The sequence below is a fragment of the Arachis stenosperma genome, chromosome 7 (genome assembly GCF_014773155.1).
Source record: "Arachis stenosperma cultivar V10309 chromosome 7, arast.V10309.gnm1.PFL2, whole genome shotgun sequence".
Taxonomy (NCBI): domain Eukaryota; kingdom Viridiplantae; phylum Streptophyta; class Magnoliopsida; order Fabales; family Fabaceae; genus Arachis; species Arachis stenosperma.
In genome coordinates, this window is record NC_080383.1 from 78,331,811 (window position 1) to 78,357,875 (window position 26,065).

At 36.4% G+C, this 26,065-nt stretch overlaps 1 non-coding gene across 1 annotated transcript; it reads right to left on the reverse strand.

Annotated features, from left to right (window-relative positions):
- Positions 1 to 19,609: 19,609 nt before the first annotated feature.
- On the reverse strand, positions 19,610 to 19,717 carry LOC130943131 (small nucleolar RNA R71). Its single transcript, XR_009071664.1, has one exon. It is a non-coding gene; the product is annotated as a small nucleolar RNA R71 (small nucleolar RNA).
- Positions 19,718 to 26,065: the final 6,348 nt, after the last annotated feature.

A 26,065-nucleotide genomic window follows, 5' to 3' on the forward strand; every position in this document is an offset into this window, starting at 1 on the left:
TATTTTAAATTCAAACCTTTTCTTAATTAATATCTTATCTTCTCTCTCTTCTTTTTCAAAACTCTCTAACTAACTTTTCTCTTCCTAAATTTTCGAAAATTATTTCTCCTTCTTCTCTCTCTTCTTTTTCGAAACTTCCTAAGTAACTCTTCTCTTAATTTTCAAAAACAATATCTCATCTTCTCTCTCTTCTTTTTCAAAATTACTTAACTAACTCTCATCTCTCTTAATTTTCGAAAACTTCTTCCTCTTCTCTCTCTTCCATTTTCAAAAATTTAATATTTAAATTTTAAATCTTTTTAAATTAATTAGCTCACTTTTTGAAAACAACAAGTTTAATCACCCGTGCTATGCACGTGATAAGATTGAAATTATAATTTTAAGTTGTTATGTTAAATTTTATTTTAATTATAATAATTTAATTAATAAAAAAATAACTTGTATGCGTTGTTTTTCTTTTCTTAATATAGTATTAATTGTATTAACTATAAAATAGTTATTTAATCTACTTTTTTTAATAAATCAGGTATATATACTCAATATGACCATAAATAATCTAATAATACTTAAATCTACCAACAAAATTTTATATGTTGGTTTACTGTGAATTAAAATCAGCTCAAAATAAAGAACAAATTAATAGAGAATCTTAATGTAGAAAGTTTTGTAATAAACAATAAATCATTTAAACCTACTGAATAACAATTCAATGCTATCCTTTGATTCTTGCAAAATATATATATGAAACAACACTGTACCAATGTTTATATATAAAATTATATGATTACCGTAATTATAAAATTGTTTGTCAAGAGAATAAAATTATACGACTTGTATATATATATACACACTAATTACAAACGATATGAATTTTTAATGGAGATACTGGATACTAATAGAAAAAAATTATATAAATAGAAATTATTTAATTTCAATTTCAACTTCATATAACAAAACAGTAGTTTTCAAAAATTATGAAATCTTTTTTTGTCATATGTATTATGCCATACGTATAAATTATACGGGTTATTATATAAATTCATATATATGCATAACAAAATAGTATAATATTATATATTTTCTACAATAATTATATGCCAATATTTTGAAAAAAAAAAGATAAAAGAATAGATATATAAATATGTATAATATTATTGCTATATATGAAATAATTTTATATTGCTTTAATTATAAAGACTTACTATAATTATATAAAATTTAATTTGAAAAAATAATTTCCATTGCCATAAATAATATACTAAAGCTGTTAGTATATTATCTTCTTTATGGTTAATTGAATTTATCAATGATTTTCCCGTGTAAATCGTTATTACCCAGTTTTTAATAATGACTTAATATACAAAATTTGAAATTGGAAATTGTTATTACTAATTCAATTAACTGGTTAATTGAGTAATAATTGTCAAATTATTAAGGTACAAAATCATTGATTTACTCAATAGATTTTCATATATTATTTATATTTCAAGTAATAATTTGAAATTATATTATTTACCTAGGTAATAATACTATTATTAAAAATTATTTTTTGCATTGATTTTTAAATCAATTATTAAGTAATTATTTTTGTTAAGGTAATTGTTTATAAAATGTTTCAAATTATATTTTGTTAAGATATAATTATTTAGATTATTACTCATGACACGGGTATAATTTCATTTTATACCAATTAATCAATTATAATTATATGACACGGGTGTAATTTCAATTTTATCTACAGATTATTTTCCGTAATAATATACAACATATTATTTACCGTGATAATTTGATTTGATTGATTTCTATTTTATTTATGTACATAAATGATTAAAATATATAACATAAATATTGTAATTATTATAATTCTATGATATAATTATAATTAAGATATTTTATCATAATTAAATATTGATTTGATATAATTATAATGAAAATACTTTCCCAAAATGATATAATCTACTATTATTCATCCACTAATTATTTGGCAATAAACCTAAATATGATTTTTTACATCTCTGCTATGGGAAATAACTACTTAGATATACCAAATAATATGTAACATATTACTACTTGTATAAGTTAAGGCATAAAGACAGGATTTAATTAAGGTGATTGAAACTTTCACCAAACAGAATATGACCTCAATCGAATAAAAAAGGGTACTCAACTTTGCATTAATTAGCTAGTCGAAGAAATAACATACTTATTCATTATTCATGTTTCATTATATTTTTTAAATAATATATAGAAAACATATATCCTGTGTATAAAAATGTGACTATTAGTAATTTTATTAATAAACCTTTTTTTAAACTATTACTAATTTCAATTTTAATAGAAAATCTGAGGAAATAATTTCGCTTGCCATAAATAATATATTAAAACTGTTAGTATATTATCTTCTATATGGTTAATTGAATTTATCAATGATTTACCGTGTAAATCGTTATTACCCAGTTTTTAATAACTACTTAATATACAAAATTTGAAATTGGAAATTGTTATTACTAATTCAATTAACTGGTTAATTGAGTAATAATTGTCAAGTTATTAAGGTGCAAAATCATTGATTTACTCAATAGATTTCCATATATTATTTATATATCAAGTAATAATTTGAAATTATATTATTTACCCAGTTAATAATACTATTATTAATAATTATTTTTTGCATTGATTTTTAAATCAATTATTAAATAATTATTTTTGTTAAGATAATTGTTTATAAATTATTTCAAATTATATTTTGTTAAGATATAATTATTTAGATTATTACTCATGGCACGGGTATAATTTCATTTTATACCAATTAATCAATTGTAATTATATGACACGGATGTAATTTTAATTTTATCCACCAATTATTAGCAAATAAATTTTATTCCAATTATAAATAAAATCTGTTTTTATTGGCAAATAAATTGTCTTTATGTCAACGATTTAATATATGTGTAGGTTCATTTTTTGTCAAATATAATAAAAATACAAATAAAGAAATAAAGGATAAAAATAAACTTAATAATGTCTCACACTACTTCATTTTATTAAATTATTTAAAAATAGCGCATCCACAAAAAAATCATCGTAATATATAAATTAAGGCAATAATTTAAAATTCTATAATTATAATTTAATCAAATACTAATAGTAAAACCAAATTACCTAAACAATATTGAATCTATTCTAGTCCTTAGTCACGTATAGTATAGAATCATTCTTGTAACGACAACTAACTGAAATAACATCGTAATTTTTAATATTTAGAATTCGAGCAAAATCAGACCATCCTCTTGTTAGATAAGCTTCATCATCCGCTATCCATGCAATGCGGCAAGGTATAGAATTGCCACACCGAAAAATTGGGTTGGTCATAATAGGTGAGTAGATCCAACCATTCTTCGGTAAAGTAGAGACTATTGCCTCTTCTTTGAACGCTTACATCCATGTAGTTGGAACCCGAATCAGTGAAGACAACTCGATGAGATATTTCATGGATGTGATGCATTGTAAATGATTGTGGCAAAAGACAATCGCACTGGAACATTAGACGATAAGAATAACTTAGAGTAACAACAAATAAAAAATTATCAAAAGAATAATATAATAAAATGAGTATATGAAAAATATTATAAAAAATTATAAATTGTACCTTAAAAGGATCAACTTCAATAAAAAAATGAAGAATACATTTTTATTCTATAAAGTAGTAAAAAAAATACTAAATATAAAATTATGAATTGACTCTCAAATTTAGATTTATGTGCTACAGAAAAACACTATATATAGACTTTAGTAAAACAAAAATAAATATGTAAATTATCTATTATTAAGGTAATTTTTTAATAATGCATTAAATATTGATTTGATACAATTATAATGAATATATGTTCCTAAATTAGTATAATTATATATTAATTTCATCAAATTATGGGTAACAAAGATTTTTTATTATTAGTATTACTATTATTAATATTATTATTATCATTAAAATGAATAAAAGTATTTTTAATTGATAATTGATAAGTAGTTTAATAGTGCATTAAATTTTAATTTGATACAATTATAATGAAGATATGTTTCTAAATTAGTATAATTATATATTATTCATTAAATATTAAATATAAAATAATTATATTAAAGATATTTTTTATAAAATAATTTAGAAAAATTATTTAATATACGTGAATCGGGTAACAAAGATTTTTTATTATTATTATTACTATTATTGATGTTATTATTATCATTAAAATTATTAAAAGTATTTTTAATTGATAATTGGTAAGTAGTTTAATAGTGCATTAAATATTGATTTGATATAATTATAATGAAGATATGTTGCTAAATTAGTATAATTATATATTATTCATTTAGTATTAATTATAATATAATTACAATAAAATAATTTAGAATAGAAAAAAAATTATTCGTTTTGGAGGGAAAACGGAGGCATGAGAGATCGACATGTCACCTTTAGTAGTTGGGGAAAAATCCAGTTTTAACATATTAAGTAGATTAATTAATAATTAAAAACAAAAATATTTTAATTCCTATTTACTTTTTCTATTTATACTTGTCTTTTTCTCACTTCTATTTATTCGAATTCTATCTCTCTCTTCTTCCATCTTCACCTTTCTCTCTTATTCTATCTTCTTTTATTTACTCTTATCCCTAGTTTCAAAGTATTCTTCTTCTACTTCTTTTACTTCTTTTCTCTCTTCTTCTTCTTTCTTCACATCTCGCTTTAAGGAGGAGCTTCTTGTCTATTGGCACAAAAAATATTCTTCTTTTCTTTCTTTTGCTTTTCTTCTTATTTATGACCAGGAACAAGGATAAAGAACCCCTCTTAACTCCTGATCCTGAACTTGAGAAGACTCTGAGGAGGCGTTTACAACAAGCTAAAGCAGAACACTCCGGAAGAGAACCTTCAGAAAGTTTTGAACAAGAAACAGAGGACATGACCGAACCTCAAGAGGAGCCAAGAAAGGTCCTTAGCGACTTCACCATGCCGACCTCTGACTTTTATGGCAGAAGTATCTCTATACCTTCCATTGGAGCTAACAATTTTGACCTTAAGCCTTAGTTAGTCTCTCTTTTGCAGCAAAACTGCAAATTCCATAAACTTTCAATGGAAGATCCATATCAGTTTTTAGCTGAGTTCTTACAGATCTGTGATACTGTAAAGACTAATGGAGTTAATCCTGAAGTCTACAAGCTTATACTCTTTCCCTTTGCTGTAAGAGATAGAGCTAAGCTATGGTTGGATGCCCAACCAAGAGAGAGCCTTGACTCTTGGGAAAATTTGGTTAATGCTTTTCTGGCTAAATTCTTTCCCCCTCAAAGGATGAGCAAAATTAGAGTGAAAGTTCAAACCTTCAGACAAAGAGAAGGTGAATCCCTCTTTGAAGTTTGGGAAAGATACAAGCAACTGGTCAGGAGATGTCCTCCCGACATGCTCTTTGAATGGTCCATCATAGGTGTGTTCTATGATGGCTTGTCTGAGATGTCCAAAATTTCATTGGATAGCTCTGCAGGTGGATCACTCCACTTGAAGAAAACGCCTGCAGAAGCAAGAGAACTCATTGAGGTGGTTGCTAACAATCAGTTTATGTACACTTCTGAAAGGATGAAAAACCACTATTTTATGATTCATCTTGTGCTTAAATTGAGTGTTTTTATCAACTCTTCACCCAGTTATTCAAGACCTCTGCCTCAAAGTACAAGAACTCGAGGGCCGAGTGGCAACCAAGGAAATGAACAACGCCGAAAATGGAAGTCACGCAACTTCTAGATCAAGATTTCGTCATGAAACCAGGCGCGGCAGGTCGCCAAAATAGCGACACGGCAAGAGGTAAAATTGCAGCGTCTCCCATGACCACGGAGACCACAGGTCACCAGAACGGCGACATAGCAAGAGGTACGACAGCAGCATCTCACGCGACCCGGATCATCAACACGACACGGATGATGACCAACGACACCGAGAGGCCAAACGCACAAGAAGCAACCATGTGATAATGGGAGCTACTCCCTTTACGAAAAAAATCCTGAAAGCAAAACTCCCTAAAGGCTTCGACAAACCCAGATATATGAAGTACGACGGAACCAAGGATCCCTAGGAACAGCTAACGACCTTCGAAGCCAGAATGAACCTGGAAGGGGCCCATGACGCGGTTTGATGCAGGGCCTTTCCGGTAACCCTAGCCGGACCCGCGATTAAATGGTTCAACGCCCTTCCCAACGAATCCATAACGGGCTTCCATGACATCTCACAGAAATTCATGGCCCAATTTACCACCAGAATCACCGAAACTAAACATCCCATAAGCTTGTTGGGAGTTACCCAAAGACAGGACATATCCACGAGAAAATACCTTGACCGATTCAACGACGAGTGTCTAATGGGCGACGGACTCACAGACTCGGTCGCAAGCCTCTGCCTCACTAATGGACCATGAATGAAGATTTCTGGAAACACCTCACCACCAAACCGGTATGGACCATGCACGAGATCCAAAGTATCATAAAGGAGTACATAAACGACGAGAAAGTAAGCCAGGTTGTAGCCGCCAACAAACGGTAGCACGGTACCTCGTCACCAACCCCCACCAAGAGAAAACCATAAGAACAGAACGGGCGAGATTTATCACCGGATAGCAGACCAAGGCATCCTCCCGAAGGCCCGACAACTCAAGGACAGAACGAGCGGCAACAAAACCCTATACTGCGACTACTACCGAGGATACGGACACAGGACACAAGACTGTTTCGACCTACATGACGCACTCGAGCAAGCTATACGAGACGGCAACCTCCCCGAGTTTGCCAAAATTATCAAAGAACCAAAACGTGCCGAAAGAGAAAATTTACCAGAAAGGGAAGAACACAACCCGAGGACACAGAGACAAGCACCCAGGGAAAGCCCGAAGACAGACCCGACCATAATTGTAAACGTCATCATAGGCAAAGATACCCCGGAAAAGTCTAAATCAGCATTCAAGAAAGACCTCAAGATCCTGGTAGTCAGAGACCAGACCCCAACCCTCACCACCGGGAAGGCGATAAAATTCTCCCTCGAGGATTGCCAACACGGCACCTCGGCAGAAGACGCCCCCTTCGTCATCTCCGTGAGCATCGGAACCGGGCTAGTAAGGAGAATACTGGTGGACACAGGAGCAAACTCAAACACCCATTTCAGAGGAGCCTTCGACAAAGTCGGACTCTGTAATAACATCCTCCGGACACACCGCAACGGGATCACTGGATTTGGGGACAACTTCCTCAAACCAGACGGCTCCATCGTCCCTCCTCACCACAGGGACGGGAAGCCAAAGAAAGACAATACTATCAGTGTTTGTGGTCCTCAAAGATTCCACTGCTTACAATATCATCCTCGGAAGAAAAACGATCAACGACATCTCTGCCGTCATCTTCACAAAGTACCTCCTCATGAAGTTCACAGTAGACAACGGCTTCATCGAAACAATCCACAGAGACCGGGAAATCACAGTAAAATGTGACAACACCAGCTTAGCCCTACAAAAAAAATCCCGCAATGCCGCTGGCATATTCCTGGCCAAACTGGACGTCCGACAAGACGGACAACCTAGACCAGAGCCAGAAGGATACGTGGAGAAACTACAGATAGGACAAACCAAAGAGGAATACACCTTCATCAACAGGAACCTTCTATACGATCTTAAGGAAGACCTCTCACACCTCCTAAGCGGAGCAGAGACCTGTTCGCATTCACATCGGCCGACATGCCAAGAATAGATCCCGACCTAATGTCCCATCGACTAGCCGTAGCCCCAAGGCCAAGCCCGTGACATAAAGAAGAAGAAAAATGTCCGCCGACCGAGCAGCCGAGGTCAAAAAGCAGGTCAAAGCCCTCCTCGAGGCAGGCTTCATCAAGGAACTACCCTACACGACCTGGCTAGCTAACATCGTACTAGTAAAAAAAGCCAAGAAAAGTGGCAGATGTGCGTCGACTACACGGACTTAAACAAAGCTTGTCCTAAAGATGCCTTCTCACTTTCAAATATTGACAGACTGGTTGACGCCGCATCCGATCACCGATATCTTAGCTTCATGGACGCATACTCCGGGTACAACCAAATACCCATGCACCAACCCAATGAGGAGAAAAAGACCTTTATCACCACGGACAGCACGTACTGTTACACAGTCATGCCTTTCGGTCTAAAAAATGCCGGAGCCACTTACCAAAGACTCGTCAACAAGATATTCCAAGGCCTGTTCGGGACCAAGCTCGAAGTCTACATAGATGACATACTCGCCAAAATCGAATATACTGAGCAACTCATTAGTGACCTCGAGCTCGTAATGAACACGTTGAGGAGGCACCGAATGCACCTCAACCCGACAAAAAGTGCCTTCGGGATAGAGGCAGGAAGTTCCTTGGGTTCATGATCACACAACGTGGGGTAGAGGCAAACCCCGAGAAGTGTAGAGCCGTCCTCGAAATGTCAAGTCCGAAGAACCTCAAGGACATTCAGAAATTTACTGGCCGACTAACCGCATTATCGCGTTTTCTCGGCGCGTCAGCCCAAGTGGCAATCCCTTTCTTCAAATTCATGAAAAAAGGAACCCCCTTTTGATGGGAAGCAGAATGCGAGGAGGCATTCCAGCATTTCAAGAAAGTCCTAGCAGAACCTCCAGAACTTGCCAAACCCCAAACAGGAGAGAACTTCTACTTATACCTATCCATAACAGAAGAAGCACTCACAGCAGCACTTATCCGAGAAGACGAAAACAAGACCAAGCAGCCCATCTACTTCGTAAGCAAATTTCTACAAGACACAGAATCACACTACTCACACCTTGAGAAAGTAGCCTTTGCACTCCTCACAGCCTTCGCTACATAGAAGTTGTGATTGGATGATGTGAATATCATAGTGCCTAGTTCCATTTTTGTCCTAATTATTCATGTTAGTTTTTGCATTGTTGAAAATTAGGAAAAGAACTAGAAAAATTTTGAAAATTGCATCCATCACATCATACATACAAATAGAAAATAATTTTGGTGAAAAACAACAAAGATTTCCAAGAATTTTTTTTTAGGGCGTTCTATGGAATTGATTTGGAAAATTGTTTTAAAACTTGCTTGAATGATTTTTTTATGGAACATAGAAGAGAGCTAGAACAAAGCAACCTTGTGAGTTGTTGAGCCTTAATGAGTGGTTACATATTTTGACCACTATTTTTGTTTATTGTGTGCTATGCTCCTTCTATGATTGTAATCTTGGTTTTGCTTGATTCTTTATTTCTAGTGTTTGATGTTTTGAATGCATTTAGCATGATTGAGGCTATTTTTGTATTAAACTCACTCACCCATATGGTCCTACCCTTGCATTTACCTTTGTTAACCCCTTTTGAGCCTCTTAATCCCATTTTTTCTAATTGTTATCACATCACACCCTAAGCGGAAAACCATGAATTACCTTGAATTCCATATTTGATTAGCTTAGGTTGAAGAGTGTGTTTCATTTAAGTGTGGGGGAAATTTTGGGAAATATTGGTAGTGAATGAAAAAATTTGTATTGGGTATGCATTGAAAAAGAAAAATTTTGGAAAATGGGTCCACATTCATGTATCAATTTGCTTTAACCATATGCATTTGTCCTAGAAAAAGAAAAAAATGAAAAAAATGAATTGAATAATAATAATAATAATAATAATAATAATAATAATAATAATAATAATAATAATAATAATAAGATGGGACAAAAATCATCCCAAAGAAAAAGAAAAAAATTATGAATAAGAAATGCATATGTGGATTTGGATGAAAAAGATGCATGAATATGTATAAAAATTGTGATTATGGGAAGTTAGGTTGCATATTTTGTTATAGGTTGAGTGGAGCACTTGAGCTAATCAAAGATCCAATTCCTTAGTCCACTTAGCCATATTTATCCTACCTTAACCCTAACCCCATTACAACCCTCTAAAGACCTCATGATACTTGCACTCAAGCATCAAATACTCGTTGATTGTTAGATGAAAAGCAAAACCTTACCAATTCAATAGGATACTATAGTAAATATAGTTATATATCGAATACACATACTTGCATGCCTATAGATAGTTGCATTCAATAAGTTATTTCCTTTTTGATCATTCTCCTTGTTGGTTTAGCATGAGGACATGCTATTTTTTAAGTGTGGGGGAATTGATGAGTCCATATTTGATGAGATATTTTGGCTTGATTTGAGTGGATTTCATCACATCAACCTACACTTAAGCACCAAAATAGCATAATTTTGTGTTTGATCCCTAAATAGAACCCAAATGTGAAAACATGCATTTTTGTGCTTAAATTGAGCAATTTAATTCCACTTTTATTCCATTTGATGTCATGACATGTTTGTTTAGTGATTTCAGGCCTTAGAGGCAAGAATGAATGGCCAAAAGTGAAAGGAAGCATGTACAAGGTAGAACACAAGAAGAAAACAAGGAAAAGCACACACAGCGACGTGTGCGTGCGCACGAGTGCCTGTGCGTACGCACAAGAGAATTTTCAGCCAAGTGTGCAGACGCACATATCTGTGCATTTGCACAGGTCCCTACACATGATTTTGTTAATGAAACATGTACTGCACAATTTTGGGGGCCTTTGGCCCAATTTTGGAAGGCTTGAAGGCTGAATTAGAGTGCTATATCAAGGGAAATTCAACACTTATCAAGGGAGCCATCTTAGAATAGGAAAACACATTTTAGGAGTAGTTGTAGGGTATTATAGAAAATTCTGTCTTAGGTTTAATTAGGGTTTGTAGCATTTTATACTTCAACTCTTGCTTTTGGATTTTGCAATTTACATTGTAAGTATTTCTTTAATTGTCTCTTTCAACTACATTACTTGTTCTACACTTTCTTATATTTCCATTTCTCTTGTCAATATTTACATAGTCTTGCAATTTTGGATTCATATTTGTTTAATTTGATGTTTGATGGTTTTTATATGTTTGTTGAGTTGCTTTTATTGATTTTGATCATTTATGGTTCATAGCTTTTACCATTTTTCCAATTTTGCCATGTTTTATGTTTATGCCCTCTATGTGTTTGATGAAATGCCAATCTTAGTTATAGGGTAATTTCCACCCCTTGGCTTGGGAAAATGAGTTTATGGATTACTAGAGCCACAATGTCCAATATTTAGTGATAATTCTTGGGTTGTTAGTTGTTATTATTTCCACAAACGCTAGCTTTTTACTAAGGCAATTAGAAAGTTAGCTAGGATTTGTGGATTAATAACAATTATGCTCATGATGATTGGATTTTTGACGGTTTAGAATTTTACAAATGAAATCTCGTTGAAGTATAGTCTCTAAACCAACAATAATCCTTTCATACAAAAATTTGTTTGTCACAAGTACAAACCCCTAAAATCTATAAACCGAAGTATTTAAACCTCGGGTCGTCTCTCAAAGGACTTGCATGGTAGTGTTCTTGTTATTGGTTATGGACTTATTTATTTTGGGGTTTTGGATGAGAAATGTGAATAGTAAATGGTAGGAAAACTTTATTAACAAAATGGTCTTGGCAAGGTTTGGTTGTCAAGGGTCTTCATCATTATCACTAGCCACAAGTATGGTAGTTGCAAGGATTAATCCCACTTAGTCATCCTTAAATCAATTAACAAGGAAAGTCAAGTGAGTTATATCAATCCTAGTTCATAAGTCCTAGCTTTCCACTAATTGGATTAATGAAGGCTAGAGTTAATGGCTATCAACTATCAATCAATTGGACACTAGTGACTCAAGAAATCCTAAGTTACCTTCTCAAGCCAAGAACATAAAATTCTAGTCTAACATTCTTCCAAGCATTTAATCAAACACTTGGAAGGCACAAAAGAAAAGTATAGTCAATCACAACAAGAATGAATTCTAACTAATTGAATGTAAAGAATTAACAACAACAATCAAGGAATCACAATTATCATGAATTACCTCAAATTGCATTATTGAAAGAAAATAAAGAGAACAAGAGTATCTCAATTACAAAACCTAGAAACAAAATAAGAGAAATTACAACAAGAGAATAGGGATAGAGAGAAGAACCAAAGTGTAGCAATCACCAATTGGAGGTAGAAGTAGAAGGAGGCTTGAATTAAACCTAGAACTTTAAGATCCTAATCTAACCCTAATTCCTAATCCTAATTCTAGAGAGAAGTGAGAGCTTCTCTCTCTAAAAACTAGTTCTAACTACTTCTAAAACTAAACTATGACTAATGATCAAAAGTATGTTGATTTCTCTTCAATCCTTGGCTTAAATAGCATCAGAAATGAGTTGGATTGGGCCCACAAGGCTTCTAAAATCGCTGGCCACGTGTTGCATTAAGTGGGTCATGTGCCACCATCGGCGCGTCCGCGTACTGTGCGCGTGCGCGCCCCTATGTGCGATGCAACTATGGCAAATCTTATATCGTTTCGAAGCCCCGGATGTTAGCTTTCCAACTCAACTGGAACCGCATCATTTGGACCTCTGTAGCTCAAGTTATGGTCAATTAAGTGCGAAGAGGTCAGGCTTGACAGCTTTTTGGTTCCATCATTTCTTCATGAGTTCTCCAACTTTATATGCTTTTTCTTCATTCCCTTAATCCAATCTTTGCCTCCTAAATATGAAATCACTTAACAAACATATCAAGGCATCTAATGGAATCAAGGTAAATTACATTTAGCTATTTTAAGACCTAAAAAGCATGTTTTCACTCTTAAGCACAATTAAAGGAGAATATACAAAACCATGCTATTTCATTGAATAAATATGGGTGAAAGGTGATAAAATCTCCAAAAATCAATACAAGATAAACCCTACAAATGGGGTTTATCAACCTCCCCACACTTAAACTAAGCATGTCCTCATGCTTAAGCCAATAGAGAATCAAAGGGTATCAACATTTATTCCCTGTAAATAAACTATATGCAACTATCTAAATGGATGCAACTAAATGCAAAATAGTTTTACCTACTTGGTTAAAAATAAATCAATCCTCCAAGTCGTACATGCACAAGTAGGGCCAAGATCATATAACGATTCATGAATCCTACCAATTCGAATATCAAAATGAAGTTCAAGTAGACTTGCGAGAAGAATGCTCATGAAAGTCGGGAATCAAGGAATTGAGCATCGAACCCTCACCGAAAGTGTTTGCACTCTAGTCGCTCAAGTGTGTAGGGTCGATTCTCTCAATTCTCTCGTAATCATGCTTTCCAAGATTTGTTTTTCCTCTAACAATCATCAATTATTCGATGCATGTATACATGTATCATGAGGTCTTTTCTTTAGGTTATAATAGGGTTAGGGTCAAGGTAAGGATGCATGTTTGGTCAAGTGAGCTTGAAATTTGAATCTTTGATAAGTTTAAACTTTCCACCTAACCTATGACATCCTATACAATTAAGTTCTAACCTAACTACCCATTTCTCACTTTTTCACATACTCATGTATCCCTTTTTATTTCACAACACTTATGCATTGATCTTTATTGGACTTTACTTTGGGGCATTTTGTCCACTTTTTATTTCTTTCTTTTTTTTCTTTTTCTTTCTTTTCTATTTTCTTTCTTCTTTTCTTTTTGATATCTACATTTTTCCCTTTTTTTCTCTTTTTTTTTCTTTTATTTTTTTCTTTTATTTTTTTTCTCATTTTTTTCTTTCTTTCAAGATACATACAAGAGCATCAATGCATAAGGTCTATATATTTTAATTAATACATGAGTATGTACCCAATTCCCAATATTTCCAATAAAAATACAAAACCACCCTTTTACTCCCCCAATGTCCCAAGGTTCCCACACTTGAATGATACTCACACACACTAGCCTAAGCTAATTAAAGATCCAAATAGAGGACAATTATTGTTTTTCGCTTTAAGGCTTGTAATGTGCTAAATTAAAGAACAAGTGGGTTAAGCGTAGGCTCAAAGTTGGCTAATAAAGGTTGATAAAAGGTAGGCTATTTGGGTAAGTGAGCTAATGAAACAATGGCCTCAATCATATAAATGCATGAATACATAAAATAATGGACATAAAGAATCAAACAAATCAAAGATTACAACCATAGAAAGAGAATTATGCACACAAGAAGGAAAAATAAGTGGTTATAAGATGTAACCACACAATTAGGCTCAAATCTCAAAAGCTTGTGTTCTTAGCTCAAAAACCATGTTCCAAAATAAATTCTTTCAAGCAAGTTCCACAAATTTTCTTTTTCAAATTGGTAGGGTGCCCTAAAATAGTTTTTTGGAAAGGAAATCATCACCCTAACCAAGTAGTCCTAATAAGAAAGAAGTGATAAAAATATGTACAAATTCTAACTAACACGCAACCTATCATGCAATGCAATAGCTAATCTAACAAAGAAAATAAAAATTTGGTGTTGAAAAGGAAATTGTTACCCATGGAGATCGGTTGGACGACCTTCCCACATTTGAAGATTGCACCGTCCTCAGTGCATGCAAAGAAGAGCAAGGTGGATGGGTTGCTATAATTGATGAGCTCCTTCAAAAGGTTGTGCGGATGACTTGTTTGTTGCCCCATTTAGAAACTTTTCCTTTTTCCCTTTCTCTTTCTGGTGGCCAACCTAAAAGGAAAGAAAAGGAAAGAAAATTAAGCCTATAACAAAGATATCAAGGCAATTAGAACATAGGCGGGGGCTAATGCCAAATAAGAGTATGATTCCCTACTACATGTTAGCTAAGCATGTGAGTGAGAAAACAATGTAAGCTAAGGCATATCATTAAGCTCGATGCAAGAGTAAAGTTAAAGCATGAAGAGTGTATTGAGCATCAAGTTCAAATGAGAAGAAGTGGGTCATGAAAGACAATATGAGGTCATATCAATGCACCAAGACACAAGAGTCATACAAGATGAAGCATTGATTTAAAAGTCTCATCACCCAACAATATCAAACAAGTCAAGAAGCACCAAAATAATGTAAGAAAGTCTCAACAATTGAGTAGGAAAGTTCAACACCATTATTAAAATGGAAAACTTAGAAAATAAAATGAGAACAAGGTAGAAAAAAAACAAAATTAAAATGAAATGAATGAAAATAAGCAAATACAATAAAAGAAAATGGAGGAAAAGAAAAAAAAATTTTGTTTTTTTTTAGTATTTTATTTATTTATTTATTTATTTATTTATTTATTATTATATTATTATTATTATTATTATTTTATTAAAAAAATTTTATTTATATTAAAAGAGAAAAAAAAATTTTCTAAGAGAGGAAGAAGAAAAAAAATTAGAAAGAAAGAAGAAGAGAAGAGGAAAGAAGGAGAAAGGAGGAAGGAGAAAAGCAGGGTGCAAATCCGCGCGCGCGCACAGAGCGCTTACGCGTGGATGCAGCAGGGACAATCCGCGCGCGCGTGCACAGCGCGCTTACGCGTGGATGAGGTTGTGCTCCCAGCACAATGCTAGCACAAAGCGCGCACAACTCTCTAGTTCTTGTACTAGAAGTTGCAGAAGTGCAATCCGCGCGCGCGCGCACAGCGTGCTAGCGCACCGATGTCCGTTTTTTTTTTATTTTTTCTTTTGCCCAAAAAGCAGAAAAAATGCCCAAGAGCTTCCTATAATGTCCAAAACTCTTCTTTATTCAATCAAATATCAAACAATTCACAAAAATACAATTTGATTTTAGGATTTATTCATCTACTACTAATGAATACAACATACTAACAACCAATCTTTACAAACAAATCAATATGAAATGAAAATCTACCTACAATGGCAACTCAAATCACTTACTAAACAAAACTAAAAGAGGATGGAAAGAGTTTACCATGGTGGGGTGTCTCCCACCTAGCACTTTTAGTTTAAGTCCTTAAGTTGGACATTTTGAGGAGTTTATTGTCATGGTGGCTTATGTTTGTACTCATCCTTGAATCTCCAAGGATCTTTGCCTCTCAATTGGTTGACAGAATTTTCAACCATCTTCATCAAGCTTGGGCAAAGTTCTACCCAAGATATGAGTCCCCATAGTTGGTCTTCACATAGCGAACCGGGATCCCATATCTTGTTTTTGCACCTAATGAGCGGATAATTTATACGCTTTTTGGCATTGTTTTTAGTATGTTTCTAGTAGGATTCAGTTAGTTTTTAGTATATTTTTATTAGTTTTTAGTTAAAATTCACTTTTCTGGACTTTACTATGAGTTTGTATGTTTTTCTGTGATTTCAGGTATTTTCTGGCTGAAATTGAGGGACCTGAGCAAAAATCTGATTCAGAGACTGAAAAGGACTGCAGATGCTGTTGGACTCTGACCTCCCTGCACTCGAAGTAGATTTTCTGGAGCTACAGAAGCCCAATTGGCGCACTCTCAACGGCATTGGAAAGTAGACATCCTGGGCTTTCCAGCAATATATGATAGTCCATAGTTTGCCCAAGATTTGATGGCCCAAACCGGCATTCAAAGTCACCTTCAGAATTCCCAGCGTTAAACGCCGGAACTGGCACCAAAGTGGGAGTTAAACGCCCAAACTGGCACAAAAGCTGGCGTTTAACTCCAAGAAGAGTCTCTACACGAAAATGCTTCATTGCTCAGCCCAAGCACACACCAAGTGGGCCCGGAAGTGGATTTTTATGTCTTTTACTCATCTTTGTAATTCTTAAGCTACTAGTTCCCTATAAATAGGACCTTTTACTATTGTATTTTACATCTTTTGATCACTTTAGATCTTAGATCATGCGGCTGGCCTCACGGCCATGCCTAGACCTTGTTCTTATGTATTTTCAACGGTGGAGTTTCTACACACCATAGATTAAGGTGTGGAGCTCTGCTGTACCTCGAGTATTAATGCAATTACTATTGTTCTTCTATTCAATTCCGCTTGTTCTTGTTCCAAGATATCACTTGTTCTTCAACTTGATGAATGTGATGATCCATGACACTCATCATCATTCTCACCTATGAACGTGTGACTGACAACCACCTCCGTTCTACCTTAGATTGGGTGAATATCTCTTGGATTCCTGATACACGATGCATGGTTGATCGCCTGACAACCGAGCGCTCGTCTGACAACCGAGCCAGCCATTCCGTGAGATCAGAGTCTTCGTGGTATAGGCTAGAACTGATGGCGGCATTCAAGAGAATCCGGAAGGTCTAACCTTGTCTGTGGTATTCTGAGTAGGATTCAATGATTGAATGACTGTGACGTGCTTCAAACTCGCGATTGTGGGGCGTTAGTGACAGACGCAAAAGAATCACTGGATTCTATTCCGACATGATCGAGAACCGACAGCTGGATAGCCGTGCCGTGACAGGGTGCGTTGAACATTTCCACTGAGAGGATGGGAGGTAGCCACTGACAACGGTGAAACCCTTGCATAAGCTTGCCATGGAAAGGAGTAAGAAGGATTGGATGAAGACAGTAGGAAAGCAGAGAGGCGGAAAGGACAAAGCATCTCCATTCCCTTATCTGAAGTTCTCACCAATGAATTGGATAAGTATCTCTATCTTTATCTTTATATTTTATTCATCATCTATACCCATTCGAGTCTGCCTGACTAAGATTTACAAGGTGACCATAGCTTGCTTCATACCAACAATCTCTGTGGGATCGACCCTTACTCGCGTAAGGTTTATTACTTGGACGACCCAGTACACTTGCTGGTTAGTTGTGCGAAGTTGTGATACAGAGTTGAGATTGCAATGAGCGTACCATGTTGATGGCGCCATTGATGATCACAATTTCGCCCACCAAGTTTTTGGCGCCGTTGCCGGGGATTGTTTCGAGTATGGACAACTGACGGTTCATCTTGTTGCTTAGATTAGGTATTTTTCAGAGTTCTTAAGAATGAATTCTAGTGTTTCAAGGTGATGTTCTTATCATCACCAAAACTGATTGATTATCATCAATTTAGCTCTTGAATGCAATGTCCTGCTGAAGCTTGGCTATTCATGTCTAATTCCTTTAGACTGAAGCTTTAGACTAACATTGCATGATTCCTGGAATTCTCATTAAGAACTTTGATATCTTTATTTTCTTTCCCACTTAAATTTCGAAAAAAAAAATCCAAAAAAAAAATTACAAAAACACAAAAAAAACCAAAAATATTTTATGTTTCTTGTTTGAGTCTAGTGTCTTATTTTAAGTTTGGTGTCTTGCATGCATTGTTTATTTGATCTTGGTTCTATTTTCAAGCCAATAATACAGAGAACTGAAGATTCAGTACATGCAGCAGAAGAATTATACAGAAAAAAGCTGGGCGTTCAAAACGCCTAGTGAAGAAGGCAGACTGGCGTTTAAACGCCAGCCAGGGTGCCTGGTTGGGCGTTTAACGCCCAAAAAGGTAGTGCATTGGGCGTTAAACGCCAGAATGTGCACCATTCTGGGCGTTTAACACCAGGATGGCACAAGAGGGAAGATTTTGTTTTCAAATCAATTTTTTTTTCAAGTTTTCAAAATTTTTCAAAATCAAATCTTTTTCAAATCAAACCTTTTCAATCAAATCTTTTTCAAAATCAATTTCTTTCCCTTTTCAAAGATACCTGCTGACAATTAATGATTTGATTCAACATTTCAAGTATGTTGCCTTTTCTGTTGAGAAAGGTTTAATGTTTGAATCATATCTTTTCTTGTTAGCCAAGTCATTAATTTTTAAAATCAAATCTTTTTAAAATTGTTTTCAAATCATATCTTTTCAATCATATCTTTTTAAAACCATAACTTTTCAAACATATCTCTTTAATCACATCTTTTTCAAAATAGTTTTCAATCATATCTTTTTAAATTCTAATTTCAAAATCTTTTTCAAAAATTACGTGATTTCTTTCCCACTCTTGGTTTTCGAAAATCAATTAAAGTTTTTCAAAATATTTTTAAAATCTTTTTAATTTAATTTTCGAAATTTCTTCCCCTCTTCTCACATCCTTCTATTTATGGAGTACCACTCCTCCTCAATGCACAATTCGAACTCTATCTCACTAAGTTCGAATTCTTCTCCCTCTTCCTTCTATTTTTCTTTTTCTCTGACACCTCAAGGAATCTCTATACTGTGACATAGAGGATTTCATATTTTCTTGTTCTTTTCTCTTTCATATGAGCAGGAACAAAGACAAAGGCATTCTTGTTGAAGCTGACCCTGAACCTGAAAGGACCTTGAAGCGAAAGCTAAGAGAAGCTAAGGCACAACTCTCTATAGAGGACCTGACAGAAACCTTCAAAGAAGAAGAACCCATGGCAGCCGAAAACAACAACAATGCCAACAATGCAAGGAAGGTGCTGGGTGACTTTACTGCACCTACTCCCGACTTCTATGGGAGAAGCATCTCTATCCCTGCCATTGGAGCAAACAACTTTGAGCTTAAGCCTCAATTAGTTTCTCTAATGCAACAGAATTGCAAGTTCCATGGACTTCCATTGGAAGATCCTCATCAGTTCTTAGCTGAATTCTTGCAAATCTGTGACACTGTCAAGACTAATGGGGTTGACCCTGAGGTCTACAGACTTATGCTATTCCCTTTTGCTGTAAGAGACAGAGCTAGGACATGGTTGGACTCACAACCTAAAGAAAGCCTGAACTCTTGGGAAAAGCTAGTCAATGCTTTCTTGGCAAAGTTCTTTCCACCTCAAAAATTGAGTAAGCTTAGAGTGGAAGTCCAAACCTTCAGACAGAAGGAAGGAGAATCCATCTATGAAGCTTGGGAAAGATACAAACAATTGATCAGAAAATGTCCTTCTGACATGCTTTCTGAATGGAGTATCATAGGTATTTTCTATGATGGTCTATCTGAACTTTCCAAGATGTCTTTGGATAGCTCTGCTGGAGGATCTCTTCATTTGAAGAAGACGCCTGCAGAAGCTCAGGAACTAATTGAAATGGTTGCAAATAACCAATTCATGTACACTTCTGAAAGGAATCCTGTGAACAATGGGACAAATCAGAAGAAAGGAGTTCTTGAGATTGATACTCTGAATGCCATATTGGCTCAGAACAAAATATTGACTCAGCAAGTCAATTTGATTTCTCAAAGTTTGTCTGGAATGCAAAATGCACCAGTCAGTACTAAGGATGCTTCATCTGAAGAAGAAGCTTATGATCCTGAGAACCCTTCAATGGAAGAGGTGAATTACATGGGAGAACCCTATGGAAACACCTATAATTCTTCATGGAGAAATCATCCAAATTTCTCATGGAAGGATCAACAGAGACCTCAACAAGGTTTCAACAACAATAATGGTGGAAGAAACAGGTTTAGCAATGGCAAGCCTTTTCCATCATCTTCTCAGCAACAGACAGAGAATTCTAAGCAGAACCACTCTGACTTAGCAACCATGGTCTCTGATCTAATCAAAACCACTCAAAGTTTCATGAATGAAACAAGGTCCTCCATTAGAAACTTGGAGGCACAAGTGGGACAGCTGAGCAAGAAAATTACTGAACTCCCTCCTAGTACTCTTCCAAGCAATACAGAAGAAAATCCAAAAGGAGAGTGCAAGGCCATCAACATGGCCGAATATGGAGAGGAGGAAGAGGCAGTGAACGCCACTGAGGAAGACCTCAATGGACGTCCACTGGCCTCTACTGAGTTCCCCAATGAGGAACCATGGGAATCTGAGGCTCAAAATGAGACCATAGAGATTCCATTGGACTTACTTCTGCCTTTCATGAGCTCTGATGAGTATCCTTCCTCTGAAGAGGATGAGTATGTCACTGAAGAGCAAGTTGCTAAATACCTTGGAGCAATCATGAAGCTAAATGACAAGTTATTTGGAAATGAGACTTGGGAGAACAAACCTCCTTTGCTCACCAAAGAACTGGAAGACTTGTCTAGGCAGAGATTACCTCAAAAGAGACAAGATCCTGGGAAGTTTTCAATACCTTGTACCATAGGCACCATGACCTTCAAGAAGGCTCTGTGTGACTTAGGGTCAAGTGTAAACCTCATGCCTCTCTCTGTAATGGAGAAGCTAGAGATCTTTGAGGTACAAGCTACAAGAATCTCACTAGAGATGGCAGATAATTCAAAGAAACAAGCTTATGGACTTGTAGAGGATGTTCTGGTAAAGATTGAAGACCATTACATCCCTGCTGATTTCATAGTCCTAGAGACTGGGAAGTGCATGGATGAATCCATCATCCTTGGCAGACCCTTCCTAGCCACAGCAAAGGCTGTGATTGATGTTGATAGAGGTGAATTGATCATTCAAGTGAATGAAGAACCCTTTGTGTTTAAGGCTCAAGGATATCCCTCTGTCACCATGGAGAGGAAGCATGAAGAGCTTCTCTCAAAACAGAGTCAAACAGAGCCCCCACAGTCAAACTCTAAGTTTGGTGTTGGGAGGCCACAACCAAACTCTAAGTTTGGTGTTGAACCCCCACATTCAAACTCTAAGTTTGGTGTTGGGAGGTTCCAACATTGCTCTGAGTATCTGTGAGGCTCCATGAGAGCCCTCTGTCAAGCTACTGACATTAAAGAAGTGCTTGTTGGGAGGCAACCCAATGTTATATTTTATCTATTTTCCTTTGTTATTTTATGTTTTCTGTAGGTTGATGATCATGAGAAGTCACAAAATCAATTGAAAAAGCAAAAACAGAATGAAAAACAGGAAGAAAAATAGCACACCCTGGAGGAAGAACCTACTGGCGTTTAAACGCCAGTAAGGTTAGCAGATGGGCGTTTAACGCCCAGTCTGGCACTATTCTGGGCGTTTAACGCCAGAAAGGGGCACCAGACTGGCGTTAAACGCCAGAAAAGGGCAAGCACTTGGCGTTAAACGCCAGAAATGGGCACCAGCCCGGCGTTTAATGCCAGAATTGGCATGAAATGCATTTTTGCATGCCATTTGGTGCAGGGATGATTTTTTCTTGACACCTCAGGATCTGTGGACCCCACAGGATCCCCACCAACCCCACAACCCTCTTTCTTCTTCACCCATTCACCAATCACCTCAATACCTCTTCCCCAAAAACCCTTCACCTATCAAATCACATCTTTCTCTTCACCACTCACATCCATCCTTCATAAAACCCCACCTACCTCACCATTCAAATTCAAACCACTTTCCCTCCCAAACCCACCCATAATGGCCGAACCCTACCCCTCCCCTCACCCCTATATAAACCTTTCTTCACTCCTTCATTTTCACACACCCTAAACACTACTTCTTCCCCCTTTGGCTGAACCACAAAGCCACCTCCCTCTCCTCTATTTCTTCTTCTTCTACTCTCTTCTTTCTTCTTTTGCTCGAGGACGAGCAAACCTTTTAAGTTTGGTGTGGTAAAAGCATTGCTTTTTGTTTTTCCATAACCATTTATGGCATCCAAGGCCGGAGAAACCTCTAGAAAGAGGAAAGGCAAGGCAAAAGCTTTCACCTCCGAGTCATGGGAGATGGAGAGATTCATCTCAAGGGTGCATCAAGACCACTTCTATGAAGTTGTGGCCTTGAAGATGGTGATCCCCGAGGTCCCTTTCAAACTCAAAAGGAGTGAATATCCGGAGATCCGACATGAGATTCGAAGAAGAGGTTGGGAAGTTCTCACCAACCCCATTCAACAAGTCAGAATCTTAATGGTTCAAGAGTTCTATGCCAATGCATGGATCACCAAGAACCATAATCAAAGTGTGAACCCGGACCCAAAGAATTGGCTTACAATGGTTCGGGGGAAATACTTAGATTTTAGTCCGGAAAATGTGAGGTTGGCATTCAACTTGCCCATGATGCAAGGAGATGAACATCCTTACACAAGAAGGGTCAACTTTGATCAAAGGTTGGACCAAGTCCTCACTGACATTTGTGAAGAGGGCGCCCAATGGAAGAGAGATTCAAGAGGGAAGCCGGTTCAATTGAGAAGGCATGACCTCAAGCCCGTGGCTAGGGGATGGTTGGAGTTTATCCAACGCTCAATCATTCCCACTAGCAACCGGTCTGAAGTTACTCTAGACCGGGCCATCATGATCCATAGCATCATGATTGGAGAAGAAGTAGAAGTTCATGAGGTTATAGCCTAAGAACTCTATAAGGTGGCGGACAAGTCCTCTACCTTAGCAAGGTTAGCCTTTCCTCATCTCATTTGTCACCTCTGTTATTCAGTAGGAGTTGACATAGAAGGAGACATCCTCATTGATGAGGACAAGCCCATCACTAAGAAAAGGATGGAGCAAACAAGAGACCCCACTCATCATGAAATCCCTGAAGTGCCTCAAGGGATGCACTTTCCTCCACAAAACTATTGGAAGCAACTAAATACCTCCCTAGGAGAATTGAGTTCCAACATGGGACAACTAAGGGTGGAGCACCAAGAACATTCCATCCTCCTCCATGAAATTAGAGAAGATCAAAGAATCATGAGAGAGGAGCAACAAAGGCAAGGAAGGGACATTGAGGAGCTCAAGCACTCCATAAGACCTTCAAGAGGAAGAACAAGCCGCCATCACTAAGGTGGACCCGTTCTTTAATCTCCTTGTTCTTTATTTTCCTGTTTTTCGAAAATTTATGCTTATGTTTGTCCATGTTTGTGTCTTATGATCATTAGTGTCTTAGTGTCTATGCCTTAAAGTTATGAATGTCCTATGAATCCACCACCTCTCTTAAAAGAAAAATGTTTTTATAACAAAAGAACAAGAAGTACAGGATTTCGAATTCATCTTTAAAACTAGCTTAATTATTTTGATGTGGTGACAATACTTTTTGTTTTCTGAATGTATGCTTGAACAGTGCATATGTCTTTTGAATTTATTGTTCATGAATGTTAAAATTGTTGGCTCTTGAAAGAATGATGAAAAAGGAGACATGTTACTGAGGATCTGAAAAATCATAAAAATGATTCTTGAAGCAAGAAAAAGCAGTGAATACAAAAAAAAATTGAAAAAAAAGAGAGAAAGAGAAAGAAAGAAAAGAAACAAAAAAAAGAGAGAGAAAGAAAAAAATAAAGTTGTGATCCAAGGCAAAAAGAGTGTGCTTAAGAACACTGGACACCTCTAATTGGGGACTCTAGCAAAGCTGAGTCACAATCTGAAAAGGTTCACCCAATTATGTGTCTGTGGCATGTATGTATCCGGTGGTAATACTGGAAGACAGAGTGCTTTGGGCCACGGCCAAGACTCATAAAGTACCTGTGTTCAAGAAATCATCATACTTAACTAGGAGAATCAATAACACTATCTGGACTCTGAGTTCCTAGAGAAGCCAATCATTCTGAATTTCAAAGGATAAAGTGAGATGCCAAAACTGTTCAGAGGCAAAAAGCTACTAGTTCCGCTCATCTAATTGGAGCTAAGTTTCATTGATAATTTGGAGTCTATAGTATATACTCTTCTTTTTATCTTATTTGATTTTCAGTTGCTTGGGGACAAGCAACAATTTAAGTTTGGTGTTGTGATGAGCGAATAATTTATACGCTTTTTGGCATTGTTTTTAGTATGTTTCTAGTAGGATTCAGTTAGTTTTTAGTATATTTTTATTAGTTTTTAGTTAAAATTCACTTTTCTAGACTTTACTATGAGTTTGTGTGTTTTTCTGTGATTTCAGGTATTTTCTGGCTGAAATTGAGGGACCTGAGCAAAAATCTGATTCAGAGACTGAAAAGGACTGCAGATGCTGTTGGACTCTGACCTCCCTGCACTCGAAGTGGCTTTTCTGGAGCTACAGAAGCCCAATTGGCGCGCTCTCAACGGCGTTGGAAAGTAGACATCCTGGGCTTTCCAGCAATATATGATAGTCTATACTTTGCCCAAGATTTGATGGCCCAAACCGGCGTTCAAAGTCATCTTCAAAATTCCCAGCGTTAAACGCCGGAACTGGCACCAAAGTGGGAGTTAAACGCCCAAACTGGCACAAAAGCTGGCGTTTAACTCCAAGAAGAGTCTCTACACAAAAATGCTTCATTGCTCAGCCCAAGCACACACCAAGTGGGCCCGGAAGTGAATTTTTATGTCTTTTACTCATCTTTGTAATTCTTAAGCTACTAGTTCCCTATAAATAGGACCTTTTACTATTGTATTTTACATCTTTTGATCACTTTAGATCTTAGATCATGCGGCTGGCCTCACGGCCATGCCTAGACCTTGTTCTTATGTATTTTCAACGGTGGAGTTTCTACACACCATAGATTAAGGTGTGGAGCTCTGCTGTACCTCGAGTATTAATGCAATTACTATTGTTCTTCTATTCAATTCCGCTTGTTCTTGTTCCAAGATATCACTTGTTCTTCAACTTGATGAATGTGATGATCCGTGACACTCATCATCATTCTCACCTATGAACGTGTGACTGACAACCACCTCCGTTCTACCTTAGATTGGGTGAATATCTCTTGGATTCCTGATACACGATGCATGGTTGATCGCCTGACAACCGAGCGCTCGTCTGACAACCGAGCCAGCCATTCCGTGAGATCAGAGTCTTCGTGGTATAGGCTAGAACTGATGGCGGCATTCAAGAGAATCCGGAAGGTCTAACCTTGTCTGTGGTATTCTGAGTAGGATTCAATGATTGAATGACTGTGACGTGCTTCAAACTCGCGATTGTGGGGCATTAGTGACAGACGCAAAAGAATCACTGGATTCTATTCCGACATGATCGAGAACCGACAGCTGGATAGCCGTGCCGTGACAGGGTGCGTTGAACATTTCCACTGAGAGGATGGGAGGTAGCTACTGACAACGGTGAAACCCTTGCATAAGCTTGCCATGGAAAGGAGTAAGAAGGATTGGATGAAGACAGTAGGAAAGCAAAGAGACGGAAGGGACAAAGCATCTCCATTCGCTTATCTGAAGTTCTCACCAATGAATTGCATAAGTATCTCTATCTTTATCTTTATGTTTTATTCATCATCTATACCCATTCGAGTCTGCCTGACTAAGATTTACAAGGTGACCATAGCTTGCTTCATACCAACAATCTCTGTGGGATCGACCCTTACTCGCGTAAGGTTTATTACTTGGACGACCCAGTACACTTGCTGGTTAGTTGTGCGAAGTTGTGATACAGAGTTGAGATTGCAATGAGCGTACCATGTTGATGGCGCCATTGATGATCACAATTTCGCCCACCAGCACCCGTCTTCGATTTGGTCTTCATACTCTTTCTTTCCGG